General features: G+C 38.0%; 1 pseudogene; it reads right to left on the reverse strand.

Annotated features, from left to right (window-relative positions):
• Positions 1–5,223: 5,223 nt before the first annotated feature.
• On the reverse strand, positions 5,224–6,324 carry LOC127423746 (4-galactosyl-N-acetylglucosaminide 3-alpha-L-fucosyltransferase 9-like; annotated as a pseudogene).
• Positions 6,325–18,917: the final 12,593 nt, after the last annotated feature.

The raw sequence follows: 18,917 nt of genomic DNA on the forward strand, positions 1-18,917 counted from the left end.
CAAAACTACTTTGCTCTTATGAGGAGTAAGTGATATTGAGTAAGAGAGACCCCTCCAAGTACCAACAAACACAGAATGATTATTGGGTAGGGGATCAAATACGCTATACTTTGGGACCAGAAATTAATATAAACATCATCGGTGTCTATTGTTAAAAACGTGGAGGCACAAACCAGATGATGACAGAAGATGATGCTGTTTATGAGCTGATCATGATATCATACAGGACTGTAATCATCCGAATGAATAAAGCACACGGCCCGTAAAATACAGAGGGATTCTGTCACATCAAGGACCTGAAAGAAAACACCCAAAGTATTAAGAGAAAAGATGTTGTACAGCTGTAATGTGTTAACTTGAATTCCTAAAGATCCACAGTGACACTAGAAGCTGAAACACAATGCTGACTGTATAGACAACTCAATGTACACACGAGATGACATGATCATACCTGAAATCAGGACTGAAGATGTTGCTCATCAGTAGATGATGCTGTTTATGAGCTGATCATGCTTCTTTTATAGTCTGAATTCACTCAGGAATATCACTTCAAATGGACAGTGTTTATGTCAGATAATGACTGAAAGAAAAACCTCAAAGCTGCATTAAACATCATCTGTCTGTAATGCAGGTGTTTTAGTCTCTTTTGTTCCATAGAGGGATTGAACAAACCTTTTAATGACTTTGAGAAACTTTAATATTCCCTCCACCACAGAGTGTTTTTGTTCAACATCTCTTGAGTATCAGAACTGCACTTTCCCTGACAATTACAAACCATTACCTCATTATTAATATAATGAAAGCTTGTAACTAATGGATTAGGTTGTGGTTGTAAAATTACCATAATTTTTTGAACAGAATAAAAAAAACCCCCACACAATTTACTGTTGGTTGACCAATAGTGGATTTTGCCGATACCGATAACTAAGGTGGTGGGAAAGGCTGATAACTGATTAATTGGCCGATAGTAATTTAAAATCAATCTATATAATAATATCTTATCCTTTCCATACTATGAAGGGCACAGACATTGAGGCTGCCAAATTATCTGCCAAAAAAAATCAGAATCAGATGTTCCTCGCTCTCTGACTTGCTGCTCTCTTCTAAAGACGGCTGCTCTTTCTCCGGAGGAGTGGGTACAGGGAGCTCATGGCAGTGTGGCACCGGGGCGATGGATGAAGGAAGGTCCGGATATGTGATAGCAGTTGCATTCTTGCCAGTCTGACGTTTGGAAGGCTGCCAAAATCCCAATAATCAGAGAAATGAATATTTGATGCATAATGCAGGACTTTTTACTTTAACCAAGCCCGAAATACACCAGGGACTCTTATTTTGAAATTACTGAGATTTGGCTCTGTTACAAAGAGTGTTGTATGTATATATTTTACAAAATGAGGTTTATTGATAAGGAATAAAAAAGAAAAAAAAAAACAGGGAAAAAATAAAAATTAAATTATCTGCAACTATCGGCATGTATTTTTTTGGATAACCAATAGTTCCAAAAAGCAACTCGGTCGACAGTGCGTCCGGGAGCCGGCGACCAAGTTCTCCTCTCTCTCAGATACTGTCGGTACAGATTAATTGGTAAAACTGATATATCGGTCTACCTCTACAACATACAAAATTGTCTGATCCAAGGGTCCTGCAATCAAAATAGTTGACACAGACAACTAAATAAAGCCCAGTGCGAATTACAGGGGGTCTTAATGGAAAGCTATTTTGCGAAGAAGATCTGAGCAGATCTCTTCCTGTTCGCTGTAACTCCACCTCAGCATGCGCTTCAAGCCCCCATGACATTGGGCATCAAGCCCTCGCATCAATTCATACCCCACTAACACCACCCCCACCACCCTTGGATGACGGAGAAAAAAGGAGTCCCCCACGAATGTCGGCGTGTAATAAAGACATATTCTCAAATGCACATGTCAGGGTGTCTAGTGGCATCATATTGATAACTGCTAAATTAGAAATGCACACAGCAAAGGAAATGCAATTTACTTTTTTTCACACAAACATCCTGACCTTGCCATCTAAGGGGACATTTGTAAAAAATCCAGAGCAAACAAACGAGGAACAAGTAGAATGGAATGAAGAAAAAGAGAGGCAGAATAGAGGAGGATGAAATGGGAGGAAGAGGTGATGAGGAAAGAGGATGATTTTTAAAGTTGGGCATTGAAAGAGTTGAGGAAAGAGCAAGAGGACATGGTGAAAGAAGAGGTAAGTGAAGAGGACAGCAGGGCGGAAGAGTGTGAGAAAAGTGGAGAATAAAGGAAACACAGAAGAAGCCCAAATGAGATGAGATCCACTCTAGTTGATCATGTTAAGAATCAGAGAGTTCAGCCTAATGTGAGCAGATCTACAGAGACTTCAGACTCAACAAAAATGGAAAAGTGGGAGATATGGCATTGGTCAGTATGCCACAATAAATGTTGATGGTCATCAAGGACCCAACATCACCATCTGTGCTTTACTCTGCTATCTTGGGGCCATACATATGTAGTTTGGGACAATGTCCAACTCAACCATGCTGTGCTGGTGGGTGAGTGGTTTAAAAGTCCACCACGGTGCTCCTTTCAGAATATTATTTTCTGAATCCAGTTCTAAGCCCTTGTCCTCCTTGAGATGGAAAGATTTAGACCTCAATCTCTGTGACTAAATAACTCTTTTCTAAGCAATAGAAGAGACTCGAAGAGATATTGTGGAAAATGGGTGCCAGGCATGGATTCACCATTCACATCGTTGTAACAACAGGCTTGAAAAGTACATCAATTTAGAGAAATTTCAAGAAAACATAGGGATAAAAAGTTCTTCGTTGGGGAACATTATGATACAGCTTTTCTTGACCGCAAAGACATTTCACGAAACAATCGTTAGATTGTCTTCGTTATATTACAATTACAGCAAAATATTCAGCCTTTGAGCATTTGCCTATACCTGGTTTGAGCTTTTTGACATGGCTGTGTACATTTTAGTAGTGTTATGTGCTGAGATTTAATTATAGGGTTGTTTGTGCATTGCATCCTGTTTGTTGGGTTAGGCATGGGATTGTTTGTGCCCCACCAGAAATAATGAGCCTGAGACACCACTGCGCCTGATAAATGACCAAAAAAGGACAGCTGCCCATCATACAAGAAAAACTTTATTTTTATTTTTATGAATGTTTAATCCTTTGACATAAAGTACCACAAAGCAGCATATAATTCATTCAAACAATAACACCAATAATTTTGTTGTGGATAATTTTAACATATTTATTATTTACTTATTCTATCCCTGATCATACAGTCGTATATCTCCACATTGAACATTTAAGATGTTCTGCATTTGTTTACAAGCACTATTGTAGTTCTTTAAGCTTTTACAGAATATATTTTTTAAAACTGTTTTAATTATATGTATAAAGGTCTTTTAATGAACAATAATCAATCAAATTGACATAAACATTGGGCATTATGAACCTAAGAGATCTTACATTAAAAGCAAGGACATGTTTTCCAGAACATTAAAGCATTACAGTAAGAAGGCTAATGGATTGTTCACATAAAAGTGAAAATCCACACATGCTTGTCACATGAACTATTTTTTCAGTGGAGCACAAAATGTGTTATTAAGCAAAATGTCCAAAGCATAACTATAAAACACCATTTAAAAAAATAATAACAATCATAAACATAGTAGTAAAAAGCAGCATTAAATGAAATATTCAGCAAACAAATAAGACATGAGATGCGGAAGGAATTCTGTGTGAAACTCAAATGAGTCATCCTTTTCAATGGTTCATCTACATAAACCCTCCGAACAAACCGATTCACTAAAATGAATCAGATGTTTGTATTAGAGAAAGGTTTAGGAGTGCTCGTTGGTCAGTTTCTTCTCATATCACATCGGGCTTCCAAGCATGCATACAAACAAGTGTGAACGCGCCGTGAAAAATGTCACATTCTCTGGACATTTTCCGTCATAGAATTGAATTTTTCCAGCACAGATGGCCAAAAACCATAACGATCCCAGAAACTCCTGTACTGGTGGCAAAACTAATATTTCTACATCTATTATAACACATAGAAAATTGGCACAGTTACACCACCTACAGGTCCGAAACATTCTTTGCGCAAGTACGTTAACGCAGACGCTTCTTGGTACAAAACTTCGATTTCATGTGTTGTTGCATTGCAGTTTTAGATTTCAATTCAAAACAACTCAAGTACCGCTACATGTTGCATTCTCAACATTGCCACAGGGGGCACTGTAGCCAACATCAGTGTGAACTATCCGCTTCTACAGTGAGTTTTCTCTTTCAAGTCAACTACTGTGATTGTTTTAGAAAAAGTAAAGGTTAAGGTAAGGTTCAAGAAACAAAGTCGTCACTTCCCTAAACTGATGAATAGTCCTTGAAATGGTCTATAAACAACACACATTATTAACTCAATTTATCATTATTACATAACCTAATGAACTGAATTCTGAACAGCCTCTTGTCAGGCTCACATTCAGTTGGTAACATTTCTTAATTATTTAAGTTCTTATCTCACATCAACTGAATTTTGAATGATGAAGCTTCCTCCGCTTTAGCTTTAACAAACTCGTTATATTCCATGATTTGTCGAGCTTTAAGGTGAGTTATCGAATTAGTTTAAAGTTTTAGAGGTAGCTCTACCTCAAGGAATTCTAGCAGTGCAAAGATTACAAACTACAACTCTACTGTCACTGTCGCCCAATTCTAAGTAATTTCACACAAGAGATATATTTTTAAAACATGAATTATAGGCAAATAATGACAGGAAATCATCTACCCTGATCATCTGCTGTTTTTAAACAATCAGCCGATGTCCAACAGTGCAGATACTTGCTTTTATCAGCCGATATTGTTGTTTGGCCGATACATCGGTGTTTCTCTATTTTTAAGGTAACTCTATTGCCCCCTTGAGTACTGAGGTTTTGTTACTGCTGCAATAATGGAAGAATACATCAAATACAGCAAAGTAACTTAATGTACAACTCAGGAAAGATATCAACACAAGCAATTAATCATAAAGAGCCAACAATTTCAGCAGTGCTTTGGTATCAAATTGAAAAAAATTCCTGCAAGAGTGCAAAGCTAGAGAAAACACAACTGCGAGGCTGACATCTACACTTAAATACCATGTCATTTTAGCACAGCAATGATTGCTTATCCAAATACCTTCAGAAAATAAACAAAAATCCCCAAAATCTGAGACAACCTTAATTAAAATACCATTCATAAATATCATGAGCTTCTCTATATTCCTTGTGTCTTCCTACGTGATCACAGGCAGTGCAGATAGCCAGAATAAACTCTTGATTCTGTAGTATTAAATGAGGCCTTGCAGACAAATGTGTCCTCCAGTTAAAGTACCTGTGATATGCATCATCATCCATGTCCAGCTACTTCAGATATTCCGCTAGTGACTTTGGATCTGGAAAGTCATCCACATGAATGAAGGCATCACCAGGAACAAATTTTTCATAGTTCCTTCTGGGAGGACCCATTACCACTGGGACTGTACCTGCTGCAAGCGGTCCATTGAACTTCTCATTGATGTAGTCCTTGTGGATGGTGTTCTCAAAGGATAAATACAATTTGCAGCTCGCTATGGTAGGATAGTAGTCCTTATAATCCAGGAACGTTCCATATGCTTTCCCGAACATATGTATCTTGATGTGCTTGCTAAGTTCTTTGTAATAATTGTTCCTTTTGCCGACACCTGTCGAGAGAGCATTGTTGCTTACAATCCAACAGACTAGCTTGTTCTTTTTGGGAATATCAAACTTCTCATCAGCTTTCTTATTTGTGGTCAAGCGCAACCGTACAGGAATGTCAGCGTCTTCTCTGTAGCTCAGAGTGAGATTGAACAGGTTTTCCAGACCTGGTTTTTTTTCTGTGTTAGTTGGTGATTCTACATTAAACCACATCCACTTCTGGAACAGAGGACGAGGAGATGGAGGAAGGTTGGACAGGTCCCAACTAATGGCCTTGTGAAAAATGAGGACAGCATCTGCATTGCTGTAGAGCGATCTATTATCTGTAAGATCGCAACCATCATAATTGTAAAACGTTTTACAATCATTGAAGTCAAAAAAGTAATTTTCAGGCCAGAACCATAACAAAAGTATTGGTTTCTCTTCCTTTGCAACAGAAAGGAAGTTGTTGCCCTGTTCAAAGTTTCTATCAGAGTATTGTTTAGGTCTAGGTTGTGGAGCTTGACATTTGGTCAGAGGCGAGGTCCATTAAAACATAATGAGACCGGCAACTGCCATTAAACCTGTCAGACGGGATAGGAAAGTTCCATTTGAGCTTGACATTTACTTATCTAAAGAGAATGATAAAAGGAAGTGCCAGTTAGAAACAAAACAAAATCCTTAAAATTTAGTCAAAATGGGTGGTCACGTGACGCTATGCAAGTTCTACTTAAATTTAGCTAAAATAATCCTTTTAAGCAAAAATAAAGGTGCAGTACGTAAGATTCAGAAAACCTTGATATTAATGACACCTGTGGCCGTTAAGTGAACTTCAGCCAGCTACCTGTTGCTTGTGCTCGCGCACACACTCCATAGGGACGCGAGCATCGACCAAAACAATGACGTAACGTACAAAGAGACTGAACGTGATTCACCGGCATCATGCTGACAGATGAGGTAGCATAATTAAAATTACACAGTTATGATTGTTTTACTACAAACTTTGAGACTGTATATTATATTTGACTCTCCAGTGCTGGAACAGGGCTAAAACAAAGTTTGGATATAGGTCTGACTATGCAAGACCGTAATTTGAAGTAATCACTTTTCTTTGCATGATACATTGACTGCATTTATACAATAGCCTATGTCGGTGTTAGCTAGCTAGCCAGCTTTATCAATAGCTGTTAGCTAAATTTGGTGGATGATGACAGTATCTGTTTATAAAATAGAAAGTACATTATAAATAGGTTGACACAATTCAGTATTGATGTGACTCCATCACAACTGTCATTTTGATATATCGATGCGCTATTGTTTTATAATAATAGATTGTATATATTTTCTGTATAACCAAGTTACGTTACACAAATGTATAGCATTCATTTCATGTGTTATTGTAGTTTACCTTGCTGAATAATTACAGATGAACATTATGTCTGTACTGTGAATCAGTATACCTGACTTTTAGTATAAAGAGAAGATTGTTGAAATTATTTGAAAGTTACAAAGCAAGGTAGCTTGCAATTCGTCAGCGTTAGCAGGCAAGATCAAGTTATCTAAAATGACACAGATCAATCCTTATGGCACTACATTTCACATGCTTTGCAGTTACGTAAGCTGACCTGTCCAATAAGAAGAACTCCAATTCAGGGTCGGTTTTGATCCCCAAAATCGAACGAAGGTCCCTCCAGGAATCAAACGTCCTGCCGATGTTCACTCTAGTTTTCGCTCGACCATGATCATGTTCCCGCTTAGCCAGATGGGATTCAGTAGATAAAGGTTTATTTTTGGTTTTGGCCTACTCGGAGTTTGTGTACTATTAGCAGCCGCAATAAGAAAAGAAGATGATTTTCCTGGTGGTGTTGCAGGTGTGGTGCATAAACTTCTAATCTACGCAGATGATATATTATTATTTGTCTCCGACTCTAGAAGATCTATGCCTACCGTCCATAGAATTATTCATTCTTTCTCCAAATTTTCAGGATACAGGGTGAACTGGCCTAAATCAGAAGCTCTTATTCTGACAGCATATTGCCCTACCATAGCTTTCCAACCTGGCACCTTTCAATGGCCCAAGCAAGGCATTAGGTATTTAGGCATTTTATTTCCAGCAAATTTTAGATATTTAGTTAGAGTTAATTTGAACCCATTAATAAAAAGGTTCTCGTGTGATGTGGATAGGTGGGCTTCACTACATTTGTCTATGGCTGGGAAGGTCAATGTTATAAAAATTAATTGTATCCCCAGATTAAATTATCTACTGCAGTCTCTCCCTCTAGAAGTTCCTCTTTCTTATTTTAAACAATTTGATAGAATAGTCTTTTATTTGGAATGGTAAACAACCTCGGTTGCATTTCAGTAAATTACATAGACCAATTAACAAAGGAGGTTTAGGCTTCCCTAAAACTTTTAATCTTAGACACCTGGCCCATTGCTACAACACTGAACAAGCAGTCCTTGCCCCAGTCTCACTATTGCAAAGTCTTTCTATTAAATTGCCTAGAGAAGCAAAAATGTATCCTATTATTTCACATTTACATTCAGTATGGACAAAGGTTTCTCGCAGGTTCAGTTCTGATACTTACCTAAAAGTATATGGCTGAACCCCAAATTATGTATTAACAAGTCCCCCTTTTTGCTGGAAAGAATGGATAGAGAGGGGTGTTGCTACACTTGGTGACCTTTATGAAAATGGAGCTTTGAGATCATTTGAAAATATAACGCAGCAGTTTGGGATTTCTAGGTCTCAATTTTTCAGGTATTTACAGCTGCACCATTTACTTTGTACTATTTTTGGTGGTAGTACACAGCCCCCTAAAGCTGCAGACACCCTCTGTATGGTGCTCACAGCGTTTGGAAAGGCATGAAGCGTCAGTGTATTATTCTTTGTTGATTCAGAGTCTTGGTGATGGAGCCTTAACAGCTCTTAAGAGATTATGGGAAAGATATTTGAACTTGGTATTGGAGGATGGGGTGTGGGAAAGGATTTTAAAAAATGTTAGAACTATGTCAAGGGATGCAAGGGTACATCTTATTCAGTTTAAGGTTTTCCATTATTTGTACTGGACTCCCTCTAGATTGTTCAGGCTTGGTTTAAAAGACACACCTACCTGCTGGCGATGTCAGTTGGAGGATGGAGACATGGCCCATGCTTTGTGGTTCTGCGCTAAGATTCAAGAATTCTGGTTAAGAGTCCAGAATTTTATCTGTGAGGCACTAGATACTCAAATTACTTTCTGCCCCAGACTATGCATATTGGGTTATGAGGTGGTTCTTATAGTATATGACAAATATATAAAAGACTAAGTCCAAACTACTGTAATGATTGGCAGACAGATTATTCTTAGAGGATGGAAGTCAAAAGGCGCTCCCTCATTTCAAGAATGGTTCACCGAATTGTGCAGGGTGGTGGCATTTGAAAAGATGTCATATAAACAGCTTGGCAGACTTGATGTGTATGGGAAGAAATGGAACAAATGCTTGACCCTTCTGGAGGGCTCTCAGTGAGGACCATGTGGAGAGTAACATGTTTGTGGATGAAATTGTAAATCATATCCTGGAATTTTTCTTTTCTCCTTTTCTCTCTTTATTTGTTGATTATTCTATCTTTATTTTTTCAGTTATATTTTGTGTTTATATACGTGTGTGTCTCAGGTTTGACCATGGGATGTTGTTCAGGGTTGGGGTGGGGTTTGGGATTGGGAGGGGGATGGGGGATATTGGGGGTTAAAAGGGGATCATGGCTTGATTCTGTTCATGTATATTGTAATTTATTTTATGTAATATATTAAGAATCAATAAAAAACTGTTAATCAGGAAAACAAATTACGTCAAAATTTCGTCATGTCAAATTTATTAATTTTAGTCAGTTTTACTCTGACTACAGTAAAACTGCATATAATTTTAGTCAACAAAAATTATTCTTTATGCATTAGAGTAATTGTTATTACTTTCTATGTTTTGGCAAGTTTAGGAAAACTCATTATGCCTAGTGTAGTTGTACAGAAACAACGCAAAGTACACATTCTGACTAGCACATACTGTAACTTAGTTGAAGTTCACCTGTTCATTCACTTCATTGTCTATGGAGATGTAATTTGTAATATTATTTTTATGTTGTGGATATAGTGTTATACTCATGTATAAATAGGTAAATATGCAATTCTACCTATTAGGGAATAATTAGGCACCCTTGTTCAATGATAAAAACGTAATTATTTGTCACAAAATGTGTCTTGGACTAATGAAATTGTGTAGTGTGACTGTGGTGAATTTCATTGAATTGCAATTCAGTAAATTCCACTTCCTATCGTTCCAATTCATATTCCAATTCAACTTCCTGTGGGGTGTGACAAATCCCATTCAAATTCCATTTGAATTCACTGTGAGATAAGTCTGAATTGTTACTGGATGTTTGACCAGCTAACAGTGGTAGGATAACTATGCAACAGAGCAATCCGTGGTATCAAGACACAATTTAATGAAGTGGTTGTATGCCCCAATACTTGCATAATGTTCTGCTGTTCAATCAAGTATGCACTTTCCCATTACAAAATGTAAGTCATTTTAGCACATATTATAAGTAGGCGAATTGGGACACAGCGTTGGCAGGGTTCATTCATTCATTTCTTTGATGATATTGTTTGTTGACAAAGTTTTTTTTGTTTTGTTTTGTCAATGATAACGAAGTCAAGATGATAAAGACGTATTATCAAGCGGTTTTAATTGAAACATGTTGTTGATGAAAATAAGCAGAGGAAAAAATTATATTGCATGATGTTAACAATGCACTAATATTGTTTTATTTATTAATTAATTTATTTAAACAAAATACATCTAGAAAGTATTGATTGAAATAACCCAGTCATAGTATGTTTTTATTTATTTATTTATTTATTTTTTATCCCCTTTTCTCCCAATTTGGAATGCCCAATTCCCACTACTTAGTAGGTCCTCGTGGTGGCCCGGTTACTCACCTCAATCCGGGTGGCGGAGGACAAGTCTCAGTTGCCTCCACTTCTGAGACAGTCACTCTGTGCATCTTATCACGTGGCTCGTTGTGCATGACACCGCGGAGACTCCCAACATGTGGAGGCTCATGCTACTCTCTGTGATCCATGCACAACTCACACGCGCCGCATTGAGAGGGAGCACCCCTAATCGCAACCACGAGGAGGTTACCCCATGTGACTCTACCCTCCCTAGCAACCGGGCCAGTTTGGTTGTTTAGGAGACCTGGCTGGAGTCACTCAGCACACCCTTGCCCCTCCAGTCATAGTATGTTGAAGATTTACCCGTTTGAGCTGCCTGAGCTGCAAGATCTGAACACCTTTACAATGATCTTTATTAACGGATTAATTACCTCACTCAAATACATCCTATATATATGTGACATTTATCAGCTTTATCCACAACATAAATGTAATATTACAACTTGCACCTGCACGGACAGTGAAGCCAATGAGCTACTTGAACTATGTTACGAGCTAGTCTGAATCAAAGTCTGGTAATCTTTGCATAAATGCTCCTTAGTTACCTGAAGTTGAACAAACCATGTGATGAGTGAGTGAGGTCCTTCCTTCTGGATGGCACTGGCCTTCCTTGAACACCGCACAAAATAGATGTCTTCTATAGAAGGAAGGTGAGTCCCAGTGAAGTGCTGTCTAGTTTTTACTGTCCGTTGTAAGGCTTTTCTGTCTTAAGATAGAGCAGTTCCTGTACCAGTCAGTGATGGAGTTTGTCAGTAAACTCTCAATGACAAATCTGTAGATGCTGGCAAAGGATGGGATTTTTCAGGCAAGTCTCCTAAGGAAGTAGAGGAGCTGTTGTGCCTTCTTCACCATGGAGGAGGTGTTTAGGGACCATGAGTGGTCTTTAGAGAATTTGATGCTATGTGTTGTTTCCACACCCTCACCGCTGATGTGCAGATGGGGTAGGCAGGCTGCTCTGTGCTGCCTGAAGTCAACAATCAGCTCCCTGGTCTTGCCGATGTTAAGTGAGAGATCATTTCCCACGTGCATGAGCCCCATGCATGTGGTATTTTCTGCAGATGTAAGGATGTGATTGTCTTTGTGTTTGGCGCTGCAGTCGTGGGTCAGCAGGGTGTACTGGTGTGGATTCTGATGACCTGAGGCCTGTTGCTCAGCAAGGCTAGGACCCAGTTGCAGAGTGATATGTTAAGATGAGGCAGATTAATAGTAAAGGTCTGGGAGATGAGGGTGTTAAATGCTGAACTGAAATCAATAAAGTGCTGTGAGTGCAACTGGGCAGTAGTCATTCAGGCACTGTAATGATGGTGGTTGACTTGAAGCATGTTGAAATAGAGGCTTGTTTTAGCAATGCACTCTCCCTTGGCAGCAGCCACGGGACATTGCGTGTAGCGGAACATACTGTATGTGACTTATTGGACTTGGACAGACAGAATTTAGACAAATGAATTAAGATTTCTGCCACAGACATTCATTTTACATTCAATAACTATTTAATTTTATTATCAGAGGTACAACTACTACGTTTTTGAAAGATCAAATAATCCATTAAAAATCCTCTTGGCTCAAAAATCTAAGGGGACATATGCCCCCTCAGTCTGTATGGGCATGACATCTCTGGGGACGACTGTTCTTCTGCCACTTCATCTTCCTCTGTATCTGTTACCTTGTTATTCATGGCCAACTTTTCAGAGTAATGCAATATATATATATATATATATATATATATATATATATATATATATATATATATATATATATATATATATATATATATATAGTATTTTTTATCCCCTTTTCTCCCAATTTGGAATGCCCAATTCCCACTACTTAGTAGGACCTCATCGTGGCGTAGTTACTCACCTCAATCGGGGTGGCGGAGGACAAGTCTCAGTTGCCTCCGTCAATCCGCGCATCTTATCACGTGACTCGTTGTGCATGACACCGCGGAGACTCACAGCATGTGGTGGCTCATGCTACTCTCCACGATCCACGCACAACTTACCACATGCCCCATTGAGATCAAGAACCCCTAATCATGACCACGAGGAGGTTACCCCATGTGACTCTACCATACCTAGCAACCAGGCCAATTTGGTTGCTTAGGAGACCTGGCTGGAGTCACTCAGCACACTCTGGATTCGAACTCGCGACTCCAGGGGTGGCAGTCGGCGTCAATACTTGCTGAGCTACCCAGGCCCCCCAGAGTAATGCATTATTAATAATTGGTTAATTAGGCATATCAAGTTTTCACTTTATACTTAGCAGTCAGTGCTTCATTATGACCTTTATTAAGCTGATTTGAAATGGATGTATCAAACTGTTTATATTTGAACTTATTAAACAGTAGTAGATTGTTTGCTACAGTAAATATACATAAAAAAAAGACAGTATTGCCAACAGAATGAGTTATAGTGTGTTAGCAATCGAGAAAAAACACAAAATTACATTGAACTGTTTGTGACATTCTGAGACAGTTCATGGAAAAATCATAAGATAAAGTTTTCATATTGTCTTACTACGAGACTCATATGAGATGTTCATATAATTTTCTGAGATTATTAATGTTTTATACAAACTCATTTAAGAACTTCTAATACACCCAAGATTATGCAGTTCTTTCAGATAGACAGGAAGATACAAATAATTATATCACAATCGCATCAAAATACTTTCACACTTTACACACCAGTTAGTCTACTGCACATTATGATAATCAGTGTTTGTACTGGTTGTAATTTGTGTTGAATTCTGATGTCTGTCAAAGAGAGACTTCATTATATCACCAGCATCACTCCTCATGAACAAGTACAATAAACAATCTGCAAGTGGATTCAGAAACAGGAGACAACAAGGCAATCTGTAAACTCTATCAATGGCTGAACCCCACAATAACATAAGAACACCAATGTAATTCAAAAGCACCATACTTGCTGAAGGGAGGATGATAAATGTGTAATTCAGCAGCACCAGGAACAGACTGCCCAAAACTACTTTGCTCTTATGAGGAGTAAGTGATATTGAGTAAGAGAGACCCCTCCAAGTGATACATGCTGTTTATGAGCTGATCATGATATCATACAGGACTTTAATCATCTGAATGAACAAAGAGCACGGCCCGTAAAAAAACAGAGTGATTCTGTCACATCAAGGACCTGAAAGAAAACACTCAAAGCTAAAGTTTGGAGGGAGAAGATGTACAGCTGCACTACATGTGTTAACTTTAATTCCTATAGATCCACAGAGACATCAGAAGCTGCAACTCAATATACACACGAGATGACATGATCTTACCTGGAATCAGGACTGAAGATGTTGCTCATCAGTAGATGATGCTGTTTATGAGCTGATCATGCTTCTTTTATAGTCTGAATTCACTCAGGAACATCACTTCAGATGGACAGTGTTTATGTCAGATAATGACTGAAAGAAAAACCTCAAAGCTGCATTAAACATCATCTGTCTGTAATGCAGGTGTTTTAGTCGTACCGCATGTCAGCTGACACAAGCAATCAGCAAATGAATCCATAATGATGCAAAAAGATCAAGATGAAGAAGACTAAACGTCTAACTAAACATCTTAGGGAGCTGGGAGTTGACTTGACTAGCTGATTGTCGGCTGGATTTTCATTGCAATTGACAATAAAACACTGATGAAATATGTTAGAATTGAACATGGATATGAGTTTGCTGACTGTATACTTCACATACTGGTTCTTGTGATGTAAGAAGAGAGATTTCTGAATTTCTTCTTAATCTGAAAATTTGAAACTATAATTTTATAATAGGAATATTTGCAGCTAAATCCACCTTTAAAAAAAAAACAGCTTTTTTTTTTTAAACACAAATGTATTAAACACACCCCAAAAATCTTTTTAAAATTGTTACAGTCGTGAATTAAAATTCAGTCACTGATCTCGCACCATACATTCTGTACCACTTTAATAAAGAACTATTCAAATTTAGGTTTTCATGTCTTGGTCATCTTGTATACATTTTCAAAACTCTTCATGCTATCACCGCAACATCAGTGTCTGTGGACTAAACTGTGAATCATCTTTTCAATGCACTGATACAAAATGCGTTCAATGACCACATCTTTCAAAATAAAATAATTTCTCACTCAAACACAACCGACAGATATACTCTAATGCATACAGCCAATTTTGCACACTTTTACTGTTTTCAAAGCAAAAATAAACTGAATTAGACAGTAGTGTTCTTTGGGCTACTGTATTTCTACCATCATTTCATACTGAATAATACTCAAGGTATAAAAAAAAAATTAAATGTAAAACAATTAGTAAATCCTACCACATCTGATTGCTCTTTTAGCTGATGACCAACTCTGCTGTTTTGTTTTACAGTATCAATGTGTTTACCATCTATACAAAATGGGCCAACTTTGTAATGATTGTGTAATGCAAACATGGCTGAAAGAGCAGGTAGACTGGTAGCATGAGGAAGAGGAGTGCATATGCGAGGAAGACCCAGGGCTGTATTCATGCTTGCATATTGAATAATCACGTAATTTGTTATTTGTTCGTGTAACATGTTCTGCATCCTGCACATCCTGTACATGTTTGTAAATGTTAGTTTCTGCACATAAAAGCACGAAACCAATTTTAAATAACTGTGATGTTTGTGGACTGATGCACGTGGTTGAACAATTGGTTGAGTTGGTCATTGATGCATGTAGAATCAGCACACAATAGGAGAGCTTAACAAAATATGAATAATGAATTTAATGAAAAGATTATTTGAAAGATTATTTGGTGAAGTACAGTACATACATTTCTGTAAGATGAGCTCTCATAAATGGTCAGGAAAAGAGAGTAAGATTATATGAAAATAAAACTTTTATATTGGTATGCATTGAAGACCTATATTATCCATTTAAAACCAAAGATTTTATTTAGCAACCGATGAACATATGTGTGATATGTGATAGCATAAATATTGTAATCATTTGCATTTATTCTACATATGACTGATATGTACAGTATATGTACCAGACGTTGACAGAAACACGATATGTTCTTTTAAAGAAAGGTTCAGTGCAGGATGTGAAGCCATTGTGTGATATCAAGAATAGTTGATGCCCTCTTAGACAACTTCTGCTAATTTTTGCTAGAGCTGGAAATAACTTCTACTGAAACTAAGACTGCTCCCTTACAAGAGCAAACCATGAGCTTGTAATGTCCCTGATGTTTATGTACAGAGACATGGATATGCCTTTGAATCACAATCTTAATACCACACACACACACACACACACATAGTGCTCTATAGAAACCCATTGAATAAATAGGTGCCATTTAGAAGCATTATACAGTTGGGTGGTTATGTCTACCAAAGACCAAAAGCAAAAAATATATGATGTATCAGTAATGTTTATAATGAAGAAATGCTGATTAGAAGGAAATTAGAGATAGGAAATGTACAACCACAAAGTAATCCATTAGTTACAAGTTTTGAGAAGAATTTTTTTTTATTATTATTATTTCAAAACAAGCTTTCATTATATTAATAACAGAGCAAATGGTTTGTAATTGTCAGGGAAAGTGCAGTTCTGATACTCAAGAGATGTTGAACAAAAACACTCAGTGGTGTAAAATGGAGGGAATATTAAAGTTTCTCAGAGTCAATAAAATGTTAAATTCTTCTATAGAAGAAAATAGACAAAAACCTTATTGTTTACAGTTTTAGTGTTTGTACATTTTACATCACAAGAACCAGTATGTGAAGTATACAGTCAGCAAACTCATATCCATGTTCAATTCTAACATATTTCATCAGTGTTTTATTGTCAATCGCAATGAAAATCCAGCCGACAATCAGCTAGTCAAGTCAACTCCCAGCTCCCTAAGATGTTTAGTTAGACGTTTAGTCTTCTTCATCTTGATCTTTTTGCATCATTTTGGATTCATTTGCTGATTGCTCGTGTCAGCTGACATGCGGTTCGACTAAAACACCTGCATTACAGACAGATGATGTTTAATGCAGCTTTGAGGTTTTTCTCTACAGTCTGATTCAGGTGAGATCATGTCCTCTCATGTGTGTGTTCATATTGTAAGCTATCTTTGTGCATGTGAAACCCATTTTGTTTTATCATATTCATCAAACGTATTTTTCTTTGAATGAAAATGTAAAGTGGGAACCTGATGAGGAACTCGAGTGGCATCAATTAAACAGATAAAAAGAAACATGTTAAAGGGATATTCCACAAAAAAAAAATTCAATTCAATGCCATCCCAGATGTGCATGACTGACTTTCTTCTGCAGAACACAAATGAAGATTTTTAGAAGAATATCTCAGCTCTGTTGGTCCATACAATGCAAGTGAATGGTGATCAGACCTTTGTAGCTCCAAAAAGCACATAAAGGAAACATAGAAGTAATCCATAAGACTCCAGTGTTTTAATCCATGTCTTCAGAAGCTATATGATAGGTGTGGGTGAGAAACAGATCAAAATTTAAGTTCTTTTTTACTCTAAATCTCCACTTTCACATGTAAACCTGAAAGTAGAGATTTAGAGTAAAAATGGACTTAAATTTTTGTATTTAACCACTGGAGTCATACAGTGCATCTGGAAAGTATTCACAGCGCTTCACTTTTTCCACATTTTGTTATGTTACAGCCTTATTCCAAAATGGATTCAATTCATTATTTTCCTCAAAATTCTACAAACAATACCCCATAATGACAACGTGAAAGAAGTTTGTTTGAAATCTTTGCAAATTTATTAAAAAGAAAAAATGAAAAAAATCACATGTAAATAAGTATTCACAGCCTTTGCCATGACACTCAAAATTGAGCTCAGGTGCATCCTGTTTCCACTGATCATCCTTGAGATGTTTCTACAACTTGATTGGAGTCCACCTGTGGTAAATTCAGTTGATTGGACATGATTTGGAAAGGCACACACCTGTCTATATAAGGTCCCACAGTTAACAGTGCATGTCAGAGCACAAACCAAGCCATGAAGTCCAAGGAATTGTCTGTAGACCTCCGAGACAGGATTGTATCGAGGCACAGATCTGGGGAAGGGTACAGAAAAATTTGTGCAGCATTGAAGGTCCCAATAATCACAGTGGCCTCCATCATCCGTAAATTGAAGAAGTCTGGAACCACCAGGACTCTTCCTAGAGCTGGCCGCCTGAGCGATCGGGGGAGAAGGGCCTTAGTCAGTGAGGTGACCAAGAACCCGATGGTCACTCTGACAGAGCTCCAGCATTTCTCTGTGGAGAGAGGAGAACCTTCCAGAAGAACAACCATCTCTGCAGCACTCCACCAATTAGGCCTGTATGGTAGAGTGGCCAGACGGAAGCCACTCCTCAGTAAAAGGCACATGACAGCCTACTTGGAGTTTGCCAAAAGGCACCTGAATGACTCTCAGACCATGAGAAACAAAGATTGAACTCTTTGGCCTGAATGGCAAGCGTCATGTCTGGAGGAAACCAGAAACCGCTCATCACCTGGCCAATACCATCCCTACAGTGAAGCATGGTGGTGGCAGCATCATGCTGTGGGGATGTTTTTCAGCGGCAGGAACTGGGAGACTAGTCAGGATCGAGGGAAAGATGAATTCAGCAATGTACAGAGACATCCTTGATGAAAACCTGATCCAGAGCGTTCAGGACCTCAGACTGGGGCGAAGGTTTATCTTCCAACGGGACAACAACCCTAAGCACACAGCCAAGATAACAAAGGAGTGGCTCCGGGACAACTCTGTGAATGTCCTTGAGTGGCCCAGCCAGAGCCCAGACTTGAACCCGAATGAACATCTCTGGAGAGATCTGAAAATGGCTGTGCACCGACGCTCCCCATCCAACCTGATGGAGCTTGAGAGGTCCTGCAAAGAAGAATGGGAGAAACTGCCCAAAAATAGGTGTGCCAAGCGTGTAGCATCATACTCAAAAAGACTTGAGGCTGTAATTGATGCCAAAGGTGCTACAACAAAGTACTGAGCAAAGGCTGTGAATACTTATATACATGTGATTTTTTCCGTTTTTTATTTTTAATACATTTGCAAAGATTTCAAACAAACTTCTTTCACGTTGTCATTATGGGGTATTGTTTGTAGAATTTTGAGGAAAATAATGAATTTAATCCATTTTGTAATAAGGCTGTAACATAACAAAATGTGGAAAAAGTGAAGCGCTGTGAATACTTTCCGGATGCACTGTATAGGTTACTTTTATGTTTCCTTTATGTGATTTTTG

Source organism: Myxocyprinus asiaticus, chromosome 33 (assembly GCF_019703515.2).
Source record: "Myxocyprinus asiaticus isolate MX2 ecotype Aquarium Trade chromosome 33, UBuf_Myxa_2, whole genome shotgun sequence".
Lineage (NCBI taxonomy): Eukaryota > Metazoa > Chordata > Actinopteri > Cypriniformes > Catostomidae > Myxocyprinus > Myxocyprinus asiaticus.